This window comes from Triturus cristatus, chromosome 12, assembly GCF_964204655.1.
Source record: "Triturus cristatus chromosome 12, aTriCri1.1, whole genome shotgun sequence".
Lineage (NCBI taxonomy): Eukaryota > Metazoa > Chordata > Amphibia > Caudata > Salamandridae > Triturus > Triturus cristatus.
The window spans coordinates 559392219-559418283 of NC_140595.1; the positions used below are offsets into that span (position 1 = coordinate 559392219).

A 26065-nucleotide genomic window follows, 5' to 3' on the forward strand; every position below is an offset into this window, starting at 1 on the left:
TCACCCCCTCACACACCCAGATTACAGGGGCGTCATAGTAAGGAAATAAAATGTAATTTATCTTTTTGGTGGGGGGCACATACGTCCCCCTCCTAAAGGGGAGTTTAACCCCAGGGACCACCAACTACCCGAGGTTCATCAATATAGTAGGAGGGGAGCACACAGCCCCTCTCCTCAGGACATTAGAGGCGCAGACCCCCTCCTATTTCCTCATTTCTCCGGGGACCACCACCTCCCAGGGGCACCAAAGAACTGTCAGAAAGGGAGGATGGCTGCGTGGTCCCCTCACAGACAAAATGTGGCCCCGGGCCCACCGCCTCCCCGGGGCGGACCTGTGCCAATAAAGGAAGGGAGGCTATGCTGCCCCCTCCTGGAGTCACTAATGGCTCTGGGGAATGCCACCAACACTGCGTGAGGGAGCCATACCAGTGACTGCGGGGCATTGACGCTCCCCGGGATCCCTAACACTGCACATGGGTGCCCTGGGTAGGCTCCAGGGCACCCAGGAACAGGAGGCTTGGGATTGGGGCCCCAGGGCTAAAATCGGCTTGCGGAGGGAGGCTGAGTGGGCCCTCCCTCCCCTTTCAACATTTGGCCAGGCCTCAGGGGATGGAAACCCTGAGGCTGAAATCTGCCCCAGGAAAGGGGTTGCGTGGTCCCCCTCCAATGATTTAAATGGAAATATAGAAGTGCAGGTACTTCATCTTTAGAGTACCTGTTTGCTCCTAAAAAGTGCCGGTACTCTCCCATTAAATGTATTGCAACAGTGCTGAGAAGTGCAGGTACTCTCCTTTTGAAATTAAATAAGTGCAAGTACTCAGTACGGGACAGTATCTGCCCATTTAAAGCACTTCCCCTCCCCCACTGATTATTGGCCACACCCTGGGGGATAGGGTCCCTGAGGCTGAAATCGGACCAGAGGTGTTGGGGAAGCTGAGGCCCGTCTCCACAATTAAGTTGGGCTGGGCCGTTCGGGCCCTGATGCTCATTTACAGAAAATAAAACCTCGACAGGAAGCAATTACAAATATAAACATAGCACATGCCCCAGTTGAAGCTCCACTTCAGTAAAGGACAAATGATTCTAACTTCTTGGGCTTTGGAAAGGCAAAGCAAGTGTGTTTCCTCTCGAATTCCACTTTTAGAACGGTCTGAAATCCTAATGGAGGTGAATGCATCATTAATCTATTGGAGCGAAATCTGATCTGGGGTGACTGTGACGAATGGTTTCTTTGTTGACATCTCCTGGTGAGAGCAGAGTCCATGGTTCTCTCTTTTAAATACCCAAGTATGCACATACCACAAATCCATACCACCCCTTACAGACCCACTTATAGACACCCACGGCACTCACACACCCACTCACAGATGCACTCACTCCCAGGCTCAGTTAGAGAGTCATACACCCACTTACTCACCCACTCAGATGCTCATGCATCCACTCAGAGACCCACTCCTACTCTTACACCAACTCAGCATCACAAACACACTTAGAGACCTACTCAGAGATGACTCACACACACACTCAGAGACTGATGCACCCATTCACAAACCCTCTCAGAACAAACCCTCTCAGACACTTGCGCTTCTACTCAGAGACTCACATGGGCCCAGTCACAGATCCACCCAGACACACACCCTCTCATAGATCCACTCAAACACTAATGGACCCACTGACAGATTCACTTGAGAGACTCATGCACCCACTCACAGGATCACTTCCAAACTTACAGATGCAGTCATTGAGGCACTCAGACAGTCATACACACAGTCACATACTCACTCCGACAGTCATGCCCCAGTCACAGGCCCAGTCAGAGACCGATAGACCTGCTCACAATCCCACTCAGACTCTGGTGCACCCACTCACAGGCACACTCATACAGTCATTTAGCCACTCATGGTCCACTAAGATATTAATGCACCCACTCACAGACCCACTGAGGCACATACGCACCCACTCACTCACCCATTTAGATACTCACCCAAACGGTATATGTTACAGTTAGGAAACAAAAATGTTGAAACACCTTAGAAATTCACTTAAAAAAAAAATAATTACAGGGATGATATTGTTCGGGAATAACATTAAAAACCATAGAACATCACTAAATAAACCAAAAGTTGCAGGGACCGTATAGTTAGCAAATAACATTAAAAAAACCTTAGAAACTCACTGAAAAGAACAAAGATTACAGGGACTAGGAGCGGGTTAAAGTAGTGAGGTCCACCACAATAAGCATTTGAGAGGTTTTTATTTTATACACATGATGGGCTGGTGTTGCCAGGGTTTATTTTAGGGATAATACTTCTTATCCCGGTATTCACTTCTTCGTGCCCTCTGGTTTCTAGTTGTTCTGGCGTTCCATGGGGAATCTTCGGGACTCATGCTCCCCTCGAGAGGAAAAAAACCAAACAGAGCGTTGGCAAAAGGTTCTGTTTCCTAACCTTCACCATAAGTAAAAAGGAGTGAGGAGACACCTGGTGCTCTCAAAAGAAAAGGGGTTTGTTAAGGTTGTGTACGTGAGAGGGGAGGGTGGTCGGGGCGGTCAGGGACGTGGGGAAATGCTTGGTTTGGTATCACCGACCTTCTCCCACCACCCGGCCCACCCCACAAACCGTACACGCACCTGTGAGAGCCACGCTCCTCCTGGAGAGTGGTTGGGTGGAGCGTGGAGACGTTGGCCTCCTGGCTCTCCCGACACTTCTGGATATTCGTCCTTGGCTGCTAGCACTAGTACCGGAACGTCTTCTTCCGCGGCTCTCGTTTCCTGCTCTCTGGCTCGGCTTTCGATGTCTGCTCTCTCCCAGCGTCTTTCGGAGTCCGTCGTCTCTTCCTCTCGTCCTTTCTCTTCAATTGGGTCGGGCAGATGACCCGTGACCTGAGGGTGGGGTCTTCCGAGAATTGCTCCCAAATAAAGGGACCTCGCGTGGATGTGGGCGAGTAGGTGTCCTGACAGGGACTCCTTGAAACAAACCAGCCTGGAGATTCCTCTGGCTGTGGGGAGGATCCCCATTGTCAGGAATACGCCACCATTCGTCCACCGTTATAGTATTAGTACAGGAGTCGGGGGTCCCGTGACAGGGACGTTACAGTTAGGCTCAGATTTCACTCATACAAAAACACTGAAATTCAGCAGTTATAGTTATCTTAGCTAACTATAACTTTTTGCCCCTGCAATGCACTGCTTATGACCTGGCCATCACTGGTGACATCTCAAATGACATCACTGATGACATCATCCACAGAACCATTCACACCCTCTTAGAACCTCTCATACACCCACTCACACACCCTCACAACCACTCACATATCCATTCAGAGACCCATACAACCACTCATGCATCCACTCACTCATCCATAGAGACATTAACACACCCACTTACTCACCCATACAGCTACACACTTACCCATACAGCTCTCGCACACCCACTTATTCACCCATACAGTCACTCAGACATCAACTCACTCACCCATACAGTCTCTCAGCACAGCTACTAACCCACTCGTACACACATTCACTCACACACACACAACCCGTTACATACACATTCACACATCCATACAAGCAATCCCACATCGACTCACACACCCATATGGCCATTCACACAGACACACTCACCAATACAGCACCTCACACACCAACTCACTTAACCAAACACCTACTTAAACAGCAACTCCACTCACCCATACAACCACTTACATAGTCAGTCACTCACTCATACAGCCATTCAGACACCCACTCACTCGCTCACCCACCCACCCATACAGCAACTCACTCACCAATATAGTCACTCACATGGCCACTCACTGACCCACCCATACAGCTATGCACATACCCAGTTATTCACCCACTCAGACACTCATGCACCTACTCAGAGACCCACTCCCAGTCTTACACCCACTGAGAGTCACACACTCACTTACAGATCTACTCAGAGACTCACACATCCACTTTCACGCCCACTCAGAGACTGATGCACCCACTCAAAGACCCTTTCAGACACGTAAGCATCTACTCAGACACACATGGGCCCAGTTACAGACCAACTCAGACACTCACACACCCTCTAACAGATCCATTCAAACACTAATGGATCCACTGACCGATCTGAGAGACTCATCCACCCACTCACAGAATCACTCAAACTTACAGACGCAGTGATTGAGGCGCTCAGACAGTAATGCATACACTCAGACGTACTCCGACAGTCATTCACCCAGTCACAGGCCCAGTCAGAGACCGATAGACCTACTCACAGTCACACTCAAACTCTAGTGCATCCATTCACAGGCCCACTCAGACAGTCATGCAGTCACTCAGAGAGTCACTCAGATATCCATGCATCCACTGACAAATCCTCTCAGACATTTATGCACCCACCCACAGACCAAGTGAGACACATACTCACCTACTTAGAGACTTACTCACACACTCACTCTCAAAGGTTACAGGTTATAGTAAGGAAATAATATTTTTTTAAACATAGAAATTCAGTGAAAAAACCTAAGGTTACAGGGACATTATAATTAGGAAAAAGTATTTAAAAAAACCTTAGAAACTCACTGGAAAAAAACAAAGGTTACAGGAACATTATAGTTGTGCTAAGATTTCACTTGTACAAAACCACAGAAATTCGGCAGCTATAGCTACCTGAGCTAACTATAACTTACACCCCTACAATGCACTCCTTATGAGCTCACATATTATATCACTCATGACATGGTCGGTCACATCACTGATGGCATCACTCTTGACATCTCAAAAGACATCAAAGATGACATCTTCAACAGAACTACTCACACACCCACTCACACCCCTATAACAACCTCATACACCCACTCACACACCCACACAACCACTCACATAACCATTCACAGACCCATCGTTTTGCAATGTGGATCTCTTTAAGAGTCACAAGTTGTGCATTATTTCACCATCTTGTGGTAGGGTCTGGACCCCAAAGGTGGTAAAAAGAATATAAAAATTGCAACTTCATACTGGAGCATTATGGGCTTGCGCTCAATGTCATGGTGAGAATGTAAGGTTACCGGGTCAGTTAGAATAGGTGAGTAGTAAATTGCCTGAGTGCATGGTTGAAATACGAATAGATATTTCCCAATGACGGAGGCTGAAGTGGGACACTATTGTAACAAGTTCTAACTTTAGATCAGGCACTGGTTAGTATGGTGTTGCAACAGATGCAACAGGAGCTGACAGGAAGAAGAGTACCACCAAATCTCATGTTTGCTTCTATGAACTGGCCTGCCATGCTCCCAAAGTCTGATCATTGTTTTCAGACTAATGCACCTGATATACAAAAATTACCTATCCAATCATTGTATTAGTATTTTTTTTCAATAATCACGAATTTTAAAACTAATTTTTAAATTTGTAATTTCTTTTTATAGAGGACCCAGTTACCTCTTCTGATTTTCAGTTGCTTGATCATTTGAGGATCCCTTAATCTTGAGCCAAAAAGCCATTTTGTTTTTGGAAAGCAGTATTTATTTGTTTTCTCTACATCACCATGCTGCTTGCACCTTCAAACATCACAAGTGATCTACTCTTCCTCAGATGCATATATATTTCCAAAAACATGCCATTTGTAGCACTTCGTGGTCACAACATAAAATCTAAAAACTTGTGAAATCTCAGGTATGGCGAGATGAACAAGCATAACTCCCCCAGTTCACTGCCCATGACCTTGTAGCCTCCACACCAACTTCAGTATGTTGGTAATGTAATTTGTGTTGTGATCTGCACAGTGCATTGGAGATTATAAATCCATTTTTCACTATAACGGGTGAACTTCATTTGCTTTTTTTCAGCGTTTGCATTGTAACCAGGACATTATTTCCGATGTAGATTGTTTTGAGAAGAATTTCTATACTTTTTCATAAAAAAATATTTTCTTTTCTGGGTAAAGAACCCTAACTTCCCTAGAACATGTTTGTGTGTGTGTGTACACATTTTTTAAACATCTTTTGGTGCTTTTATTACACAAAAAGGCAGTGGAGTTAAAACCAATATTTCACGGTTGCCTGTACAATATAGGATTCATCATCATGATGACAGTCCCAAAACCACTTTGCAGAGTTTTAACATTGTCATGGCTACATGGATTGTGTGGCATGGAGGACCAAATTATGTAGCAAGCTTGTCTAAATTATGCAGTAAAAATTTAAAATATGCAACACATTTCCTGTAAGCACAGTTTTTTTATCCATTTGTGTTGGAAAACATATTTTTGGTAAAATCTGCAAATCTTGTAGATTATGTAGCACATTATGTGGCAAATTATATGGCAAATGTGGAAAATCTATAATTATGCGATAAACGCGGCAGTCACCGATTGGCCTAAATTCACTGACCCTCACCATCGCAGAGTGGTTTGTAAATGTTACCAAAACCCCCAAATAGCAATACTGGACAATCTTACACACATTTCCAATAGGTCTTTTTATGTTACATGTTTAGTTTGGGGTAGGTAGCTTAAAAAAGTGTGTATTTTCAGGTGTAGCTAACATTGGGAACCAATTGGAATTAGATTGTTTAGTCTTGTTTACTTTTCTTGAATACACTGTTGATAAAACAAGGGATAGTACAGAGAAAACAAGGGAGACTGCTGATGGGCAGTGGATTTTATGTGATTCTGTGGCTGCATTGTTTACCGTGCAATTATGAACTTACTGCATTTTCCACATACTTATTAAAATTTGCAGATTTCACACAAAAAATGCTTCTACCTCAAATGGATGAAAATAATATTGCTACAGAATGTGCCATACAATTTGTGTTTTTTAGGCATAATTTAGATACCTTGCTCTACAATTTGGCCCTGCATGCCACATACTCATCGTAGCCCTGACGATGATACAGCTCTGCAGAGTGGTTTGAGGACCTTCATTATGATGATGAATAAATCCATATTTCACAGGGATCTGTGAAATATTTTTAATATTCTCCATTTTTCAAGGATGCTTTCAAAATGTGAATTTTCATACCACTGTTTCTTGTGCAAACAAAAAGACACAAGTATATACTATACCGTCAGTAATAGTGAATTGTAGTTATGATTAAGACTTTTGGTACTGTTTGATAAATCAAATAGCATACATTAATGGTGTTTTTTTAGTGTTAGGTCACATGGGAATCTTTGCTATTTGCTACAACAAGAAACACTGAACAGAATTACACCAAACGTGGCTTGAAACTAGTACTTCACGAAGAACAGTGCCTTTGAATGGTTTGGTGTAAATAAATTTAGTAGTTTTTTTCAGAAAGTTCTATTTAAAAAGGTTATCAGGAGGGCTTTGAAGGACTAATGAGGAAAACAAATATTTCTTGACTATGAATTTGCAGACATTTCACAAATCAAGGGTGGGAAACTATCTGCAACAAAACAAATGAAAATAAACAAATCTCATTGGTCAGAAAAGTATTTTCTCTTGTTGTCCATTGAGAGTTTGTGAACCCAAACTTGGCTTCGGAACCAGAGCTTTTTAATTGACTGCCCTTAATAGCACAATTGTTGCTATGGCCATTATTAGAGGATGCGGGGGCTCGATCCTTGGAATCCTGGAAAAAATGTAATTCGTGGTGCTACAAGGCAGACAATGGAAGCATTTTCTGAACTCTGATCCACCCTCATGCTCTAAAATGTTTAAATAAAACTATTTTGACATGAGATTTACAGATTCTGGGGCTGGGTTCCTGAGCCCAAGGCATTTCCTGGGGCTTCTCACCCCTGGGGTTGTGAGTCCAAAATAGGTGGTGAGTTTAAAAACCCATGCCAGAGTTCACATTGTCCCTGCCTCCCTGCTCCAAAAAAATACCATGTAGCAGCATGGGAGGGGACAGAACCTGGAATTCAGACCCAATGGAGAATTCCTGCTGTGCATGGCAAAAGACTGCACTCAGTGCAGGTAGGTCAACCATGAATGGGGCCAGTGAAGGGACTGGCAATAGGCTAGGCCCTGCATTCAATGCCACATGTGCAAAGCCAAAGGTTGGGCAGGGGGAACATTTACAAGGAACTCTGATGTAGCATAACATTAAAAAATTAAATATTTACTGAACAAATGTTGTTCAAAGAAATGTATTGGGTTCTTGTGTTCATAATACATAAATGTATGTTACAAATTACACACTAAGTCCCTTAAATATCATAGTTGAGGTTAAGTTTTGTATACTGGTTAGGTAACGACACAAACCTTAATTCATACCCCTAGAGACAATTCATAAGGTATGATGTGCTTTGAGGGTGTGCTCAATCAATTAATCAAATACTACATGTCAAGAGAAAATATTTATCCACTGTGCCACCTTTGATTCAATGAGGAGAACACATCTCAGTGAACAATCAGGGTGTTAATTAAGCAGGGTCCTGGCATTGCCATAGATCTCGAGGCAGGGCTAGTGCTTTGATTTGAGCCAGTGATTGCCATTGGGGGCCACCAGCACATATGTTGGGGGATCGGCACTTATTTTTCAGCATCAGACATTTCCAGACAGGAAGAGGTCAAAACACACAAATCGGAGAGATGGAGGAAGAAAAAGAAAGCAAAATCATCACAAAGGGAGAAAGCAGGAACCTGCAAGAGTGATATAAAGTGGCAGAGAGTATCTGGCAGTGGATTAAAGAGGCATGAGGTGGATTTAAGACCAGAGAAATCTATGGGAGAGCAAGGGTTTATGGGGGCGCGTCCTTGTCCCCAGAAGCGTATAGTACTTAAACAATGTGGACGGGCCCACTATGTGCATGTAATTACTTGTAGTCACTGTTTGTGGCATGAGCTGGGACCCATTGGGTTTTGTTAAAAGACCACTCACACACCAACCTAGTTGGTGTCATGCTTCATCATTGGGGTCCCAACCGGGTGGCCGAATGTCCCCCGGTTGTGCTATGACGCCTGATTACAGCGGAGCTGGTGATGGTGCGTAAATGTGATGTGAGGTTCTACAGCTAAAAATACCTTTGAGAATCCTTTCCTTAATTTTATTATTGGCGGCTCAGGATATGTTTAAAATATGTGTAATGCAACTAGTAAGGATTAATTACCTATCAGTTGACTATGTGTGGCGGTCTACATGTTTCAGCCCCCGCTGAGTGATTTACGGGGCTTTCTTCAGGACCAAGAAGGTGATAAGTGAGTGGCGAAAGGTGAATGAAGCCACGTGACAAAACCAATGTGGTACCTCCACACGCGATAAGGTGCGGGGTAAAAAGTGTGAAAAAAGGGTCGGCGTACTCACTGACACTTTAAATAAGCAAAAAATTCCTGTGGGAAGCAAGAAGACAAGACACAACATATAAAGTTTAGCATCATAAAATGCAATCTTTTTGGTTGTATTAAGGCTATGTAGTTGTCCTCGAGGAAGGCCACTACAGTGACTGTTAGAATATGCTCATGCAGATTGCGGCATGCGTTGATACTGTGAGGCATGCTGCTGGCTAAGTAAATACACAGGACGACGTGGGTCAAGCTGCATTCCTGTGAAAATGAAGATAAATAATGACTGCAATATGAGTGCTTAGGGCGCTATATATGTGCTGTACAGTGGTGCATATTGCACTGAAACGTGCGAGTAGGGCACTGGGAAAAGAGCCCCGTGGTCACGTGCGCACAGCGTGCTTTAATTTGAATATCTTATGCATTTACGCTGTACATCGCACCTGAGAGAAAGGCCCCATTGCGGCGGCATATGAGAAGAAGGATCTCTAGAAGCGTGGCATTGTATACATTGTGCAGAAGGATTAAAAAAGGGGTTACAAAGGTGCACCAATATTTACAATGCTATAGGCTTTTCAGCGTAAATCGGGGCTCGGCGGGAGAGGCTCAACTCGCATCCAATCTGAAATTGAAAGTGACAGCGCTCCTGTAAGCTAGGTAGGGAAAGGCTCACTCGGGTGCAGCGTTTAAGAGCGATACAAGGCCTTACTTGGTAAAGAAGAGTCCTCTGCCTGATAACCTGAATCTGGTCCCCGCAGTCCCGGCTGGTGTCTGCAATGCCGGGATGCGGAGGTTTAAGTAGTGAGGGTTCCTGCTCCTGACTGTGCGAGGCTGCATTTCCGGGTCTACGATGACTCAGCAGACCCGGGAGGTGCCGGTGTGTTGCGCATGCGCAGTAGCCTGGGACATGGAGTGAGTTCCGTTGGCCATCTTGGAAGGGGGAATCGATCAATCAATCAATCATAGGCATTTGTATAGCGCACTGCTCACCCGGAGGGTCTCAAGGCGTGGGGGGGGGGGGGGAACGCTACTGCTCGAACAGCCAGGTCTTGAGTTGCTTCCTGAAGGCGAGATGGTCTTGCGTTGTCCGGAGGTGGATGGGGAGGGAGTTCCATGTCTTGGCTGCCAGGTAGGAGAAGGATCTTCCTCCGGCGGTGGCTCTGCGGATGCGGGGGACGGTGGCGAGAGCGAGGCTGGCGGAGCAGAGCTGGCGGGTGGGCTTGTGGAAGGTCAGGCGGCTGTTGAGGAACTTGGGGCCCAGGTCGTGGAGGGCCTTGTGTGCGTGGGTGAGGAGTCTGAACGTGATTCTTTTGTTGACGGGGAGCCAGTGCAGGTCTCTCAGGTGTACGGAGATGTGGCTGTCTCGGGGGATGTCCAGGATGAGTCGTGCTGAGGCGTTCTGGATCCGTTGGAGTTTCTTCTGCAGTTTGGCGGCGGTGCCGGCGTAGAGGGCGTTCCCCTAGTCCAGCCGACTGGTGACGAGGGCCTGGGTGACCGTCTTCCTGGTCTCGGTGGGGATCCACCAGAAGATCTTTCGAAGCATGCGCAGGGTGTTGAAGCATGAAGACGAGACGGCATTGACTTGTCTGGTCATCGAGAGGGAGGAGTCCAGGATGAAGCCTAGGTTGCGTGCGTGGTCCGTTGGCTTGGGGGTGGCTCCCAGGGCGGGGGGCCACCAGGAGTCATCCCAGGCGGAGGGTGATGATCCCAGGATGAGGACCTCCGTCTTGTCTGAGTTCAGTTTCAGGCGGCTGTTCTTCATCCATTCGGCGACGTCTTTCATCCTTTCGTGTAGGCTGGCTCTGGCGGCGTCCGGGTCGCTGGTGAGGAAGAGGATCAGCTGGGTGTCGTCGGCGTAGGTGATGATCTTGAGGTTGTGTTGACGTGCGATGGTTGCGAGGGGGCTCATGTAGACGTTGAAGAGGGTGGGGCTGAGCGATGACCCTTGTGGAACGCCGCAGATGACTTTGGTGGCCGCTGACCGGAACGGGGAGAGGAATGAGGTGATCCACTCCAGGGCCTTCTCCTGGATGCCGGTGTTGTTCAGGCGCTGTACCAGGGTGCGGTGGCAGACAGTGTCGAACGCTGTGGAGAGGTCCAGGAGGATGAGGGCCGCAGTTTCCCCGTTGTCCATTAGGGATCTGATGTCGTCTGTGGCTGCGATGAGGGCGGTCTCCATGCTGTGGTTGGCTCGGAAGCCGGATTGCGAGTGGTCGAGGGATCCGTTGGTCTCGAGGAAGGCGGCTAGCTGTCTGTTGACGGTCTTCTCGATGACTTTGGCAGAAAACGGGAGGAGCGAGATGGGGCGGTAGTTCTTGAAGTCGGAGGGGTCTGCAGTTGGTTTCTTCAGCAGGGCACTGATCTCGGCGTGTTTCCAGCACTCCGGGAAGGTGGCGGTGTTGAAGGAGGCGTTGATGATGTCGCGGAGGTGGGGTGCGATTATGTGGTCGGCCGTGTTGAAGATGTGGTGTGGGCAGGGGTCCGTAGGGGATCCGGAGTGGATGGTGTTCATTGTGCGTGTTGTGTCTTCGGTGCTGACTAGGGTCCAGGTGCGGAGGGTGGCGGTGGGGGGCATCGGTTCGGTGGTGGGGTTCGTGGTTGGTGGGCCGAAGCTGTTGTGAATGTTGGCGATCTTGTCGTGGAAGAAGGCTGCGAGGGAGTCGCAGAGGTCTTGCGAGGGAGTGATGTCATTGTTTCCGGCGTCGGGGTTGGAGAGCTCTTTGACGATGCTGAAGAGTTCCTTGCTGTTGTGGGTGTTGTTGTCCAGTCGTTCCTTGAAGGCTGTCTTCTTTGTGGCGCGAATCAGTTGGTGGTGTTTGCGGGTGGCGTGTTTGAGGGCCGTCATGTTGTCTGTGGTCTGGTTGGTGCGCCAGGTGTTCTCCAGGGAGCGGCAGTTCTTCTTGGAGGTGATGAGCTCGTCGGTGAACCAGGAGGCTTTCTTGCTGCCGCGTCTGCTGGGGGGGTTCTTCTTCAGTGGTGCGAGGGCATCTGCGCAGTTGGTGATCCACTGTGTGAGGTTGTTGGCGGCTTCGTTGGGGTCCGTTGAGCTGGTGGGGGGGTTCTGGCTGAGGAAGGTGGTGAGCTGGTCGCCGGTGATCTTGTTCCAGCTCCTGCGGGGGGCTTGTTGAGGGTGGTGGTGGGTCGTCGTTTTACTGAAGCTGAAGTGGATGCAGCTGTGGTCAGTCCACTGGAGATTGGTGGAGTGGCTGAAGGTGACGTATTTGCTGGATGAGAAGACTGGGTCAAGCGTGTGGCCGGCGTAGTGGGTGGGGGTGGTTACCAGTTGCTTGAGTCCGAGGTTGGCCAGGTTGGCCAGCAGAGCAGTGGTGTTGCGGTCCTTGTTGTCCTCCAGGTGGAAGTTGAGGTCCCCCAGGAGGATGTAGTCGGTGGAATTGATGGCGTGCGGGCTGACGAAGTCTGTGATGTCTTCGCTAAACTGTGTGCGTGGTCCCGGTGGTCTGTAGACGAGGGTGCCTCTGAGCGTGGTCTTGGGGTCGGTGTGTATCTGGAAGTGGAGGTGTTCGGCGGAGGTGAATGTGTCATCGGAGTTGGTCGTGATGCGGATGGTGTTCTTGTGGATGATGGCGATGCCTCCTCCTGTCTGGTTGACGCGGTCCTTCCTGGTGATTTTGTAGCCTTCTGGGACGGCGATGGCGACGTCAGGCGCTGAGGAGGCGTTCATCCAGATTTCCGTCAGAAAGGCGATGTCTGGTGCTGTCGAGTCGAGGAGGTTCCAGAGTTCAACGGCATGCCTGTGAACGGAGCGGGTGTTGAGCAGGATGCACATCAGGTGTTTGTTGCTGGGGCTCGGTTTAGCAGGTGCGGTGTTGGGTCGGAGGCCGGTGAAGAGGCAGGTCAGGCAGGTGAAGGGTCCGTGGGTGCGTCTCGGGGTGGCACGGTAGCAGGCGGTGTTTCGGCCGGTGTTGAGTGCGTGGAGGGTTTTGGCGTCGTAGATGTGCAGGGTGTGCTGGCGAGGGCGAGGACCAGGGGGTCTGGCGCTGGGCGCGGTCCAGGCGCGGACGGGCGCAGACGAACTTAACCTTTAGCGCACCTTCGGCGCTCAATCGGCGCTCCCGCTGCGCGCGTCCGCTGCGCGGTCGCTCTGGGGGCGTCATAAGTAAGGAGCCGGGAGGGAGGAGCAGATGGGTGGCGGGAGCGGGGCGGCGAATGGAATCACAGGGGGGCGGGGCCGCAGGGAGGCAGCGGCGGGAAATTCCAAGAAGCAGCGGGCAGCGGGAAATTCCCAGGAGCAGCAGGAAATTCCCAGGAGCAGCGGGCAGCGAGCGAAGGAATCTGCAGGCAGGAGGCGGCAAAGGCAGGCAGGAGGGGCAGCAGTGAGTGGGGCGACCAAGCCCTGTGGAGGGCTGAGCGGAATAAGTATATATTATTAATCCAAGATAAATTGCTGTGCATATGGGTAATGCGGAATATGATGGGAGAGGCCAATATTAATAAGTAACACCTGAAGTGGGTTAGGATTGGAGAAAAAGGATCGCCAGTAGTTCCGCATAAGTATCGGAAGAAGTACAGCATGGAATTGGAAATGAAATATGTTGTGTCTTGTCTTCTTGCTTCCCACAGGAATTTTTTGCTTATTTAATTTGTCAGTGAGTATGCCGACCCTTTTTTCACACTTTTTACCACACACCTTAGCACGTGTGGAGGTACCACATTGGTTTTGGCATGTGGCTTCATTCACCTTTCGCCACTCACATCACCTTCTTGGTCCTGAAGAAAGCCCCGTAAGTCACTCAGCGGGGGCTGAAACATGTAGACCGCCACACATAGTCAACTGATAGGTAATTAATCCTCACTAGTTGCATTACACATATTTTAAACATATCCTGAGCCGCCAATAATAAAATTAAGGCAAGGATTCTCAGAGGTATTTTTAACTGTAGCACGTGTGTAACGGTATGAATGAGTGCAATAATGCAGGGGTGAGTGTGTGATTGTATGAATGAGTACAAGATTGTGGGTGTGACTGGGTGAGTGTGTGTTTGCATGAATGAGTACAAGAATGCAGGGTTGAATGGGTGATTATGTGATTATATGAATAAGTACAAGAATCGGGGTTTGAATGGGTGAGTGTGTGATTGTATGAATAAGTACAAGAATGCGTTTGTGAATGGGTGAGTGTGTGTGATTATATGAATGAGTACAAGGATGTGGGTGTGAATGGGTGTGTGACTGTATGAATGAGTACAAGAATGCGGGGTCGAATGGGTGAGTGTGTGATTATATGAATAAGTACAAAAATACGTGTTTGAATGGGTGAGTGTGTGATGGTATGAATGAGTACAAGAATGCGGGTTTGAATGGGTGAGTGTGTGATTATATGAATAAGTACAAAAATGCGGGTTTGAATGGGTGAGTGTGTGATTGTATGAATGAGTACAAGAATGCAGGTTTGAATGGGTGAGTGTGTGACTGTATGAATGAGTACAATAATGCAGGGGTGAGTGTGTGATTGTATGAATGAGTACAAGAATGCGGGTTTGAATGGGTGATAATAAGTACATAAATGCGGGTTTGAATGGGTGAGTGCGAGATTATATGGATGAGTACCAGAACGTGGGTTTGAATGGGCGTGTGATTGTATGAATGAGAACAAGAATGCAGGTTTGAATGGGTGAGTGTGTGACTGTATGAATGAGTACAATAATGCAGGGGTGAGTGTGTGATTGTATGAATGAGTACAAGAATGCGGGTTTGAATGGGTGATAATAAGTACATAAATGCGGGTTTGAATGGGTGAGTGTGTGATTGTATGAATGTGTACAAGAATGCGGGTTTGAATGGGTGAGTGTGTGATTATATGAATGAGTACAATAATGCAGGGGTGAGTGTGTGATTGTATGAATGAGTACAAGAATGCCGGTTTGAATGGGTGAGTGTGTGATTATATGAATAAGTACAAAAATGCGGGTGTGAATGGGTGAGTGCGAGATTATATGATTAAGTACAAGAATGCCGGTTTGAATGGGTGAGTGTGTGATTGTATGAATGAGTACAAGAATGCCGGTTTGAATGGGTGAGTGTGTGATTATATGAATAAGTACAATAATGCAGGGGTGAGTGTGTGATTGTATGAATGAGTACAAGAATGCCGGTTTGAATGGGTGAGTGTGTGATTATATGAATAAGTACAAAAATGCGGGTGTGAATGGGTGAGTGCGAGGTTATATGAATAAGTACAAGAACGTGGGTTTGAATGGGTGTGTGACTGTATGAATGAGTACAAGAATGCAGGTTTGAATGGGTGAGTGTGATTATATGAATGAGTACAAGGATGTGGGTGTGAATGGGTGAGTGACTGTATGAATGGGTACAAGAATGCGGGTGTGAATGGATCTCCAGGCACGTAGCTAGCTCTAACAGAGAGAAATGCACTGACTCAAACATAAGAGACTGTGGTATGCTGCCAATAGATCTTACCTCCCCAGTAAACATCATATTGTGATGATGTCACTGTTTTTCCAAATCCATTGTCAGTGTCCCCAGTTCAAAATATGAATAATTTCAGATGCTTTATGGTTTTCTTCCCACAATCCCACTACTCTCAATAAGGGTATTTATTTTCTATGATTTTCCAAAAATTATACACAGGAAAGTAGTTATTATTTAACGGGCACGTTTTACAAGTATGTTCATGTCACAATAAGTACTTTAAGGAAGAGGGTGTGGATTTGAGAACTGATTTTTAAGTGTGTGTTTTATTAAGCAGTATTTCTCCTATGCATGTTGATCATTAGGAAAAAGTTACTAACTATATATCATGCATTTGCAATGCAATAGGTCTCGCATTTACAAGAGTTTGTGCTATTGGCAATGCAATAGCTTAAACTCTTGCAAATGCGAGACCTATCGCATTGCAAATTACTAGCGTCCATGCGGCGCTCTCACATTCATGGAGGCCGCGACCCTTTCTTTAGACAAGCCGCATCTAAAGAAAGGGACGTGGCCGACATTAAAGTGAAACCCCGGCATGGGGCGCTTTGCCAAATAAAAGTATCTGTTTGTCAAGTTGACAAACAAATGGTTTTTTTTGTAAAAGCGCCCATGCCGCGCTTTCATTTTAATAGCGACCGCGCACCTTTCTTTAGGCGTGGTTTGTCTAAAGAAAGGGGCGCAGCCTTCATGAATGTGAAAGCGCTGAATGGGCGCTAGTAAGCAAGCAATCATAAAAATCAATAAATAAGTAAGCCTGGCTGCTATACTTAAAGCGGACAGCGCTGCTAATATAAATAAAGAAACGCAGCTGATATAGCTATAGCGGACTGCCATTAGTAAATAAAATAAAAGCGGGTGGCGTGCTGCGACGTAGTGGGTAGTATGGGGACAAATCATTAAACAAAATAGTGCTCACAGCCAAGATAAAGCAGACCGTGTAACAAGACAAGTAAAAGGTCCAGTCCTTATTGGAGGTATCAAATGCAGACAAGGCGGTAGCAAAGAGGGACTAACAAGCCTAATAACGAATTGGAAGCCAGCGTTTACGAAGGGTAAAGACACAAGCCAATTAAAAATATGGGGGAGAGTGGGCGGGGCTTCAAAGCCATACTCCAATACCGCATGCCTCGCAGCAGCGCATGCGCTGCCCAGGCTCAACCTAAAAACAGGGATAATATGCGACCAGACGATTTGCAACCCTATCAAACCAGAAATGCCCTTTGTATAACAAATCATGCAGTGCTTCGAATATTGATTGTTTTAATGTATGCAGCTTTACATCTACTGAACACTGCACAGTGGCGTACATCACAGCGATGTCAGCTCAGGAACAGTAAATTGCCTAGACACAAGCCACTCTGGTACTCGGTCCCAATGCCCTATTGATTATCGGGGACATACGAGAAGTTGGTGCCACTGTACGTTCACTTCTACAGGCACAAAAGAAGGAAACTGTAAGTGAGAATTTGAAGATATGAAGATGTAAAACGAAATACCTCCAAACTACATCTTTTCTGGAGGATTTCTCCCACGCACGCCTTTGGGTGAAAATCAGGTTATTTTACACATTTGTAGGTTCAAAAACCGCCTCCTAAATATAAAACATTGCCTGTGCATTCATTTGGAAGCCTGCAGATGACATGCTTTCTCTTCCAAAATGTTTCCGTGTTGCAATTTTAAAATCTAGGTGCATGGATAGTCTGAGAAAAACCTTCTGGAAAATCGACCTTGGGCACATGTTAATTGAAAGTGTTGCTAATTTCTGTTATTCTCTCTGTAGAGGAAAGGTTCTCTTTATAGATTTAACCAGCAGAGGGCTCGGCCAGATCCTTTGTTATAAAGGTCATGCTTCTTATAAAGGTTGCTTAGTTACGCTTTGTAGAGTAGTTCCTCTTGTAAATATCACCTTTTTCATTCCAGGTTAAGCACTGCTCACAACACTGTGGTATGGGTCACAGTGCATATGTTGACTTTTGGTTATCAATGAGGGGTCAAGGAGACACTTCCTCAAATGACTTCCTAGTGGACCAGAGCTGTGTTGGAATGGGCTTTCAGCAGTCTCAAACTGGCCCAACTGGCAGTGCCCAAGGGCCAGTGTGTCAGCTGGTTTTTCTATGAGAACATAAAAATGCGCCCACACACTGGCACATTCAAGCTGGTCATCTAGCAGGGCCAGACTTTCTGAAAGGCAGCAAAAGATGAAGTAAGGCAGCAGCATTGGGCACCACCTAAAGAGAACTTTAAAATGCTCCATAAGACTGTAAGAATTGCTATTTTAATGTGTTCAGGAGACACTTGAGCGTGAACATTTTCTATTTTGACTCTAGTGCTGAAAATTACACACCATTCCTGCACTGGACTTTAGGAAAATTATAATTCTAAATTCCGGAGACATATCTAGAGGGAATTATTCTGTCGAGCCCATGGTAGGTTGGTTAATAACATACATAACAGACTTCTCCTTTTTCTTACAGGGGCGTAACACCAGCCCCTGCAGTACAGAAGGCCCCCCTCCCCTTCAGGGGTCCCACAAACATTCAGGGGTCCCCCAGTCTAGCCAAGGAATATCTGAGAGACATAGTAGTCTTATGGGCTACTCCGGACATTCTGCAGGGGGGGGGGGGGGGGGGGGCAATTTGTGTTCCGCCCCAGTCTTCTCCACTGCTATGTCAACACAATGCTGCCTACTTTTCTTGCCTACCTTTCGCTGACAGGAGCTATCATCAGTGGCTGCTACTCTGCTAAGGCGGAGGAGAGTTGCCCCACTGCTGCTGGGCAGCAGGAAAAGAAAGGAAAAATAAAATGATAAAGTGATGTTATTATAATTTTATTCTTCCCTGCTGCGGCAGCATGAGGGAGGGGTGGGGCTGCTCTGCTCGCCGAGCAGGGGAGGAGTGGTGGGCACAATAAAGTGCAAATGATGCTTTGACCGGCCCTTTCGGGCTGCCCAAACTAGTAATGCGCACGGTAGCATGTTCTCCATGCAGGCTGCATTACAGTCTGCATGGAGAACATGCCCAGTCCCCCGGTGCGCGTCTGAGCGCCGAACCACGGTGCTCATACCAATCACAGCAATGTATTGCAGCATTGTGATTGGTTTAAGGGAGCAAATCACACCTGCATTGCAACGGTGTGATTGGCTCAGGGGAGCTTGGCTGCTTCATGTTCTGAGGCGAGGCGAGACGACGTGGGACAGAGCGGCGAGGAGGTCAGTGAATTTTCTTCTTTTTTTTTTACAATCATACCTTCCTACTCCCTTGCCTCACCACCCTAGATCTGTGCAGGCCGCCACTGGCTATCATGTTTCCCAGACTCTGATCGTTAGTAGCGCATCCACTCCAAGAGTGTTTTTTTTTTTGCATTATGGTACTTGTAGCCGTGAATTAATACTGGGGTAAACACAAATACACGCACCAGAATACAAAGAAAACCCCGGCCTGGGAAAGCTAGTCATGCATGGAACTGGAATGCACAGCTCTGCATCAGGGTGCAAGGAATATATTAAAACACATAATACAATGCACAGTGCTGTACTGTTGTGAATATGCATGCATGCTAAAATGTTCTGACAGAGGCTACAATGACCAAAGAGTACATTCCTATGCACCTATGTGTATATTGAGTCCTATGTATTGTCTAATAACATTAGGGAGGTCAGAAGCAGCAGCCATCTTTGCAATGCGGATCACCGCACTCCCAATTGACAAGCTTTGATTTCAGGTAGAGAAGCCGCTAAAGCAATTTAACCTTAATTCCATCTGACTTGCATTGTGCCCGAATTACAGTAAAAGGGAGGAAGACAACACGCTGTAAATATGAAAAGCGACAGAAAATCATTGAGAATCATGCCTTTATGAATATTTGATGAGGGAAGGTTAGATCTGCTGATGGTAAATTACAAGAAATTATGTCTATCATGTGACTCTGTCAGCTGAGGTTAATTCAAATGAGTCTGGACTTAGTCGACATGACAACGAGCATTAGAAAAGATTGGTCCCACCATCAACACTTTTAGTTTCCCTGCTATTCTTAGCGTGAAAGGTTTTAATATTCACTGTGTAGCCGGAGGCTACTGTGCAATGCGCGCATTATGGAGAATTGTTTTTATACAATACTGCCATACCAGCTCCCAGACCGAAGCGTGTGAAATCAGAAGATTGTTTATTTTAAATAGGCACCTGTTACATCACGTAAATGGCTACAAAAATAATAATCACTTGCATTTCGAACAGATTTTGAGTCATTTAGCTGGCGTTGTAAATAACCTTGTGCAAACTAGTATTAAATGCTCACTGCAAAATCAGTATCTGCTTTATAGTAGAGGGTGTGTGAAATTCGTGTACTTTGCTTTCGCATAATTATGGCGATATGAGGGGTAATCAGGGGCAGCTCCTCCTCTAGGGAGGCGGACGCCCCACTGCTTTCCCGCAGTGCGAGAAACCCAAAACATAAAATGGCAATAACTTTTAGTTGTTACCATTTTATGTTTGCTTTGCGCATTGCAGGCGGGCGGGGCTGCTCTGCTCTGTGTTCAGAGCGGGGGAGGAGTGGTTTGCCCATTCCTGAGTGCGCAAAGACTGTTTAGTCGGCCCTCTCGGACCGCCCAAACCAGTCATGCGCACTCTCCCCTTCTCCATGCAGGCAGCATTGCAGCCTGCATGGAGAACATGCCCACCTCACTAGCCCCTGGCTGGGCGCCATCCCGACCAATCACAAGGCTGCATGCAGCATTGTGATTGGCTTAGGGGAGGGAGCCTGGCTGCCTCCTTCCTGTTCCTGTTGGAGGCATGAGCGCAGGAGCAGAGAGGACGCGGGACCCGGCGGAAAGGTAAGTTTAATTTTTTTTCTTTTTTTCTTTCCCCCGTTCCCTCCGCAAAACCCACCCCCGCAACCCCTCGCGCCCGCCCCCACCGGCAAGCCACTGTGCGTAGTTGCCCAAAATACAAATACGTCATTTTCAGAAAAATCATCGAACTTACCTACACAAAATTATGCAAATATGCCAGCATAATTTAAATTTCAACCAGGCCTACTCTATAATACTATGAGTCTATAATACTATGAGTCTTTATCAGAGGACTATAATGTAGCCTTAGAACACACCATAGCGGACTCTATCGGCCAGTAAAGGCCTGCTCCAGCGTTAAAGGCCCAAACTGAAGGCCTTTAATGACCGGTACAGCCCACTACAGAGGGCTCTAAGGCTATTTGAACATTCCGCCCCTAGAGGGCAGAATGTTCTAAATTGTAAAACAAAGGCCTCACAGAGCCTGAGGGGTTGAAATTCCCTCTAGCTCTGTGAGGCCTTTGTTAAACATTGCAAAGTTGATGCTCCGGGCTTCTACCGGCCATTAAAAGTCTGGAGCCCTCCATTGTTTTCAATGGCGCACTCAACATTCCAATATTCTCATGTGTCCTAGAGACAGAGTGATTGTTTGTTTTGACCCAACATTTGCGTTAAGCACATCTGTGGGTAACTGGTTCAAAACTGATGCTGGTTTATTATTACCACCTGTTCCATTTAATCTATGCACAGATATTCCAGTGTCAGGCTTTCGATTAACAATCTAACGCATCTTAGAAGTTGTTGTCTGGATTCCCTTTAATCGAACCAATTGATTTTGACACACCTAAAATCAATGATTTGTAAAAGGAAAGGCAAGCACTGGAAATGTAGCCCCTGGTGACAAGGAATCATGATTCATTCTGACGGCAAGTTGATTGATTCAGGTAAAATCTGTTGAGTTGGGGGGAATCAATCTAGTTCTCAGAGGACAGATGTCCACTTCAATACAACATTCACAATTGAAAATATTATGCATCCCTGTTGACAATCTCTGCAGTAAGGTCAACAATACAATGGACACAGAATCGGCTTTCCACGTCCCAAGTAAGCTGGAAAAAATTTACTGCATGTGTGGCATCATGTAGGCCAGAAAAAGGAGTGTTCAGCTGCATCAATGCCATGTATGGACAAGACAGAAATTAATCATAAAACAGAGAAACGCTATCATGCTGCATAGTTATGCACATCATGCTCTTATTATAATCTAGTTGTGATATCGCAGAACTCCTATAATAAGAAAAATGTATCACTACTCTTCTGTAATAATTTATTACAGGTGAGTTTTGTCATCACAAAGCCTGCTTCCAGCAGAATGCTGAATAGCTTTCAGGCCACAATCCAATACCACAATAACAGTTAATTAAATGGATGGCACCTAACAGAATCTTTCATCTGAACTTTCCTTCTCCGACAGCCACCATTAGTTAGCTGAGGGGGAAATATTCCTAAACCGTGTACTTACTACCATGCTGAATTTCAAAACAGGAGATCTGAAGTCTGTCTTCGTGTTTCCACATATCTTAAAACATGATTTAACACTGACCACAATCAAGAGCTTCAACAGTGTGGTTGTAAATATAATTTATGCATAATATTTAATTTCAATAAAAAATGTAGCAGTAGGGCCATCTCCTGCATCAGAGGTACCATCACACCAAGAGGGGGATAAAAATCTACAACTTGATACGATGAACCTGAGGTAGGGGTGTACATTCTAGAGACACAAAAGGGATCTTTCTCCGTTCCAACATAATGTATAAGAGTTTATCCAAGACCTTGGAATATACCACTCTAGCACGAAGGGCCACAGTGCTCCCTGGGGAGTACAACCGGTGCTCTGATGGGTAGGACCTTGACAATTGAACCACTTGCAAGATTCATTTTGGTCTAACCCTGATACCTGCTCTCATTGCCTGTTTCCAGCGCAGTTGTGAGGACCTTGGTGATGCCCAGGAACGCACACCCAGTTCACTCAAGAGTCTTCACAGTACAAAGTGATATTTCTGAGTAGACATGAACAAGGGAGCAGGACTAGGCTTCTAATGCCTCAGGATGAATGGAGGTGCTTAGCTAAAAAATACAAGGGTTATTTAGCCATCCAGAGCTGTTTGTAGTTACCGAAACTAGCAGAACGGAAGTGTTAACCTGGCTCCTACAACAGATTTTTATCTTCCAGAACTGATTTAGAATATGTGTAATTGATACTCGGAGCCATTGCATGAAGCAACTAAAATCAGATTCTAGCATTTAAGCTGTGTTGCTGGTCTTCACATCAACAGAAGCATAGTGCAGTTTTACTTGACCTTACATAGAATTATACACTTTTTTCTGCATGCAGCCTTGTGCTTCAGGATCTTTTTGAAATTTCTCCAGTAGAGTGTGTGGTATTCTTTGCAGTGGGTTGAACTCAGATCATATCTTACTTGATGCCCATCATCTCTCATCTCCTTGCTATCTAAGGTACTTAGGACCATGGAGCAGTTTTACTTTGCTATCCTCAATAAACTAGATGAATCAATTAATGCTTTGAAGAACTTTTGATTATGTAAAGCAGAAAGAACCTTTTTAATCTTGTTTGGAAATATTCTACTTCTTTAAAAAAGCATTGACAAAGCCATTAGGTCTGGCATTGGTCGTCAGCCTTTTGGATTTATCACTGCTTGTTTTGTTTTGTCATCGTTTTTGAAAAACGTTATTGTTGAGGAACCTACCTAGCCCTGTTATTCTAAACGCAAAAATATGTTTAGGTATCATGCAGCACATATTGCCATAGTAGTCCCTGGCACCAAATGCATCTACTTAGTGTGTGGATTTGGGTCTTGCGAAAGGGCTGAATGACGTCACTCACAGTGCAGGAATTCAATGTCTGAAGTGGGCTGATCCTCTGCCCCATGCTATATGCTGTAGAAGGCACAAGAATACTGTGGATGACAATATAAAAGACTAATGAATGAAGACAACCCCTACAAGTATGTTACACGTATAAATTTAGAAAAATCAAAATGTCTTGGCTACCACCAATAACAATAATGCCGGGTCTGGTGGCTCAGTGGACTAATGCGTCCACTGCAGCGGCCTGTGTCCGACCTCATGGTCACAGGTTCATATCCCAGCAGGTCCACTCAGCTTTTTATCCATCGGAGGTCGATAAAATGAGTACCATCGAGTTGGGTAACAAGAAACATCTGTTATTCAGCGCCAAGAGACCTGCGGGTGAATGTGCGCTTTACAAATACACATGTTATGTTATTCCATAATTAGATTTACTTTAAAGAGTAGAGTCTGATGGAGAGTTGGTAAAGCTAGCTATCACTATCCATGTGCTATAATAATTGTCCATTAGTTCCAGACTTAAGAATGGAACGTCTAGGCACTGACTAACAGTTGAACTGTTCTGCAACACATACTGACTGCTGTTTTTGACAGCTGCGAATACTCTAGGAGCCTCACATCCCAATATAGCCTCAACTGGTCCTCCATGTTCCAGCTGTCAGCATGCCTTCACTGCTCTGTTGGGGAGTCATCTTTGTACGGCCACTTATCTGAGGGCGGAAGAACACATCTGATGTTCTATGTCTGGTCCCTTCTGCCATCTTCTGATGGACCTCAAAGGTTTTCCAACACCTGAGCACAGGTGGTCTGTAAAGGGTATTTTTCTGTGGAGAAAAAGCTATAACAAGTACCAAAAGCAGTGGCAACTACTGTACCCTTGTACTTGTTGAATATTGAGATTTGGTATGAATTTGCTGCGCGAGAGTGAATACTGCATATAGAGAAAGGTATTTTAAAGTATTCAATGAATCATTAATGATAGACATTCCGAAAACAAATGAATGTTTCAATAGAATGAATGACTGGTACTATTTGCAAACCGCATCATCAATCAATATGCATAGAGTATGCTTTGGCTCCACCCAGAGGAGTGTTTCTCTCTGATTTTATGCTATTAACAGTTTGATATATAATGATGCCTACTGTGGACCGTGTGTATTCTAAATCTTTAGGGAATACTTTACATCTCAAACATACACTGACTCCTCACACATTAAATTCGTTATCTCATCCATGCATTGTGTATGGAAAGCAATCCTGTTTTTGCTTTGTGTTTCTTCACCACACCAGGATTTTGTAATGTTTTTGTCAGGAAACGTGTGCAAGGCACACATTTATGTACACACATTTGTTTACACAGATAACGACACAAGGGCACATAAGCAAGCTGCCAAAGTATAACCGTCAAAAACAATCAAAAGAAAAGCCAATAACTCTAGCTTCAATACAATAACACAAGGAGACAGAGCCATGCACACATTCAGTTTGCATGCATTAGCACATTAAAGCCAGACAATTCACTTGGCTTTGTCGTTGCTTGTTTAGACTCGTCAGTGACAAAAAGGGAAAAAAACAAAAAAAACTTAGTAAATGGGGACGAAAACCCCAAAACTGCCAAAACATCTTCAAAAATAAGGCAATTTTAAAACAAAAATTGAAAATGTCCAACCATATGTGTTCCAAGTCCACTTTGAATGGCTATGCAGTCTGACAAAGTATTCTTTTGAGTATCAGTTGACATTTTCTACGACAATCATATGGCAACCTTGCTTACAAATCACTGAAAGACATGCTTCCACTTCTGAACAACACTTACGCACACCACAATTGTGCACTTTCAATGAAACACGTAAAAAAACAATTCTTAAAGGCAAGATCATCACAGAACACGTATCGGACAAATTGTAAAGCCAACAAACAAAGCATACATTTTCTGGGTAGTTCTCTTCTTCCAGTAAACAATTTATTTGAAACCTCTGTTTAAAAGGTAAAACCTGTCCAGTGAGTGAACAACGAGAAACACGAAAACGAATACAAATAATCTATGTCTATATATACAATTTGTTTTCAGACAAAAGACATTCTTAATAAACGTCTTGTTTGGAAATAGCTGGCAGTGACTGGAAAAGGGCTAATTGGAATTGTCATGCATGGCCCAATTTGATGGCAGGCAGACACAGTGTACTTTGCTGGCGTCCACCGAGACCTGCTTTTGCAGCTACACACACGCCTGCCACACTTACAGGCATGTGAAAGGATGAAATGTAACACATCAGGGACCCAACTGGATTATCAGACCAACTGATCAATACCATTGACAATACTTCTGTCTAAAAGCATTGGTGCAGATCTCAAGTATGCTGCGCCAAGGCACACTGGGGACCTTAGCCCAAAAATGACCTTTGACCCCATGCTTTTGCTGTGAGCCCATGAGGCACCTGACTTCTTTCCGAGCTCTTCCACTCTAGCTGCCTCATTGCAGGCTTTAGCAACGCCATGCACCTGCATCTGCAAGAACGGTGACCCAAGAAGGGGAGAGTAGGTGCGGTCGCGGTCTCTGGAGGCAACAGCCATTGCGTTTCAGGCCAGCCCGCTGCCACCGCGCCCCAGACCCTCGCACTGTGGGCCTACTCCAGACTTGTGTAAATCTCAGCAACGCAACCCCCAGTAGACACTCGGTGGGATACAAATGGCTTC

At 45.7% G+C, this 26065-nt stretch overlaps 1 protein-coding gene and 1 long non-coding RNA gene across 2 annotated transcripts in view; both read right to left on the minus strand.

The window, feature by feature from the left end:
• FTO (FTO alpha-ketoglutarate dependent dioxygenase) overlaps positions 1-26065 on the minus strand; it is a 1490677-nt gene that overhangs the window by 41987 nt on the left and 1422625 nt on the right. The gene's annotated exons all lie outside the window — the stretch shown is intronic.
• Positions 8734-10003, minus strand: LOC146776265 (uncharacterized). Its single transcript, XR_014972134.1, has 3 exons — positions 9947-10003; positions 9798-9859; positions 8734-9285 (listed from the first exon to the last, which is right to left on the minus strand). It is a non-coding gene; the product is annotated as an uncharacterized LOC146776265 (long non-coding RNA).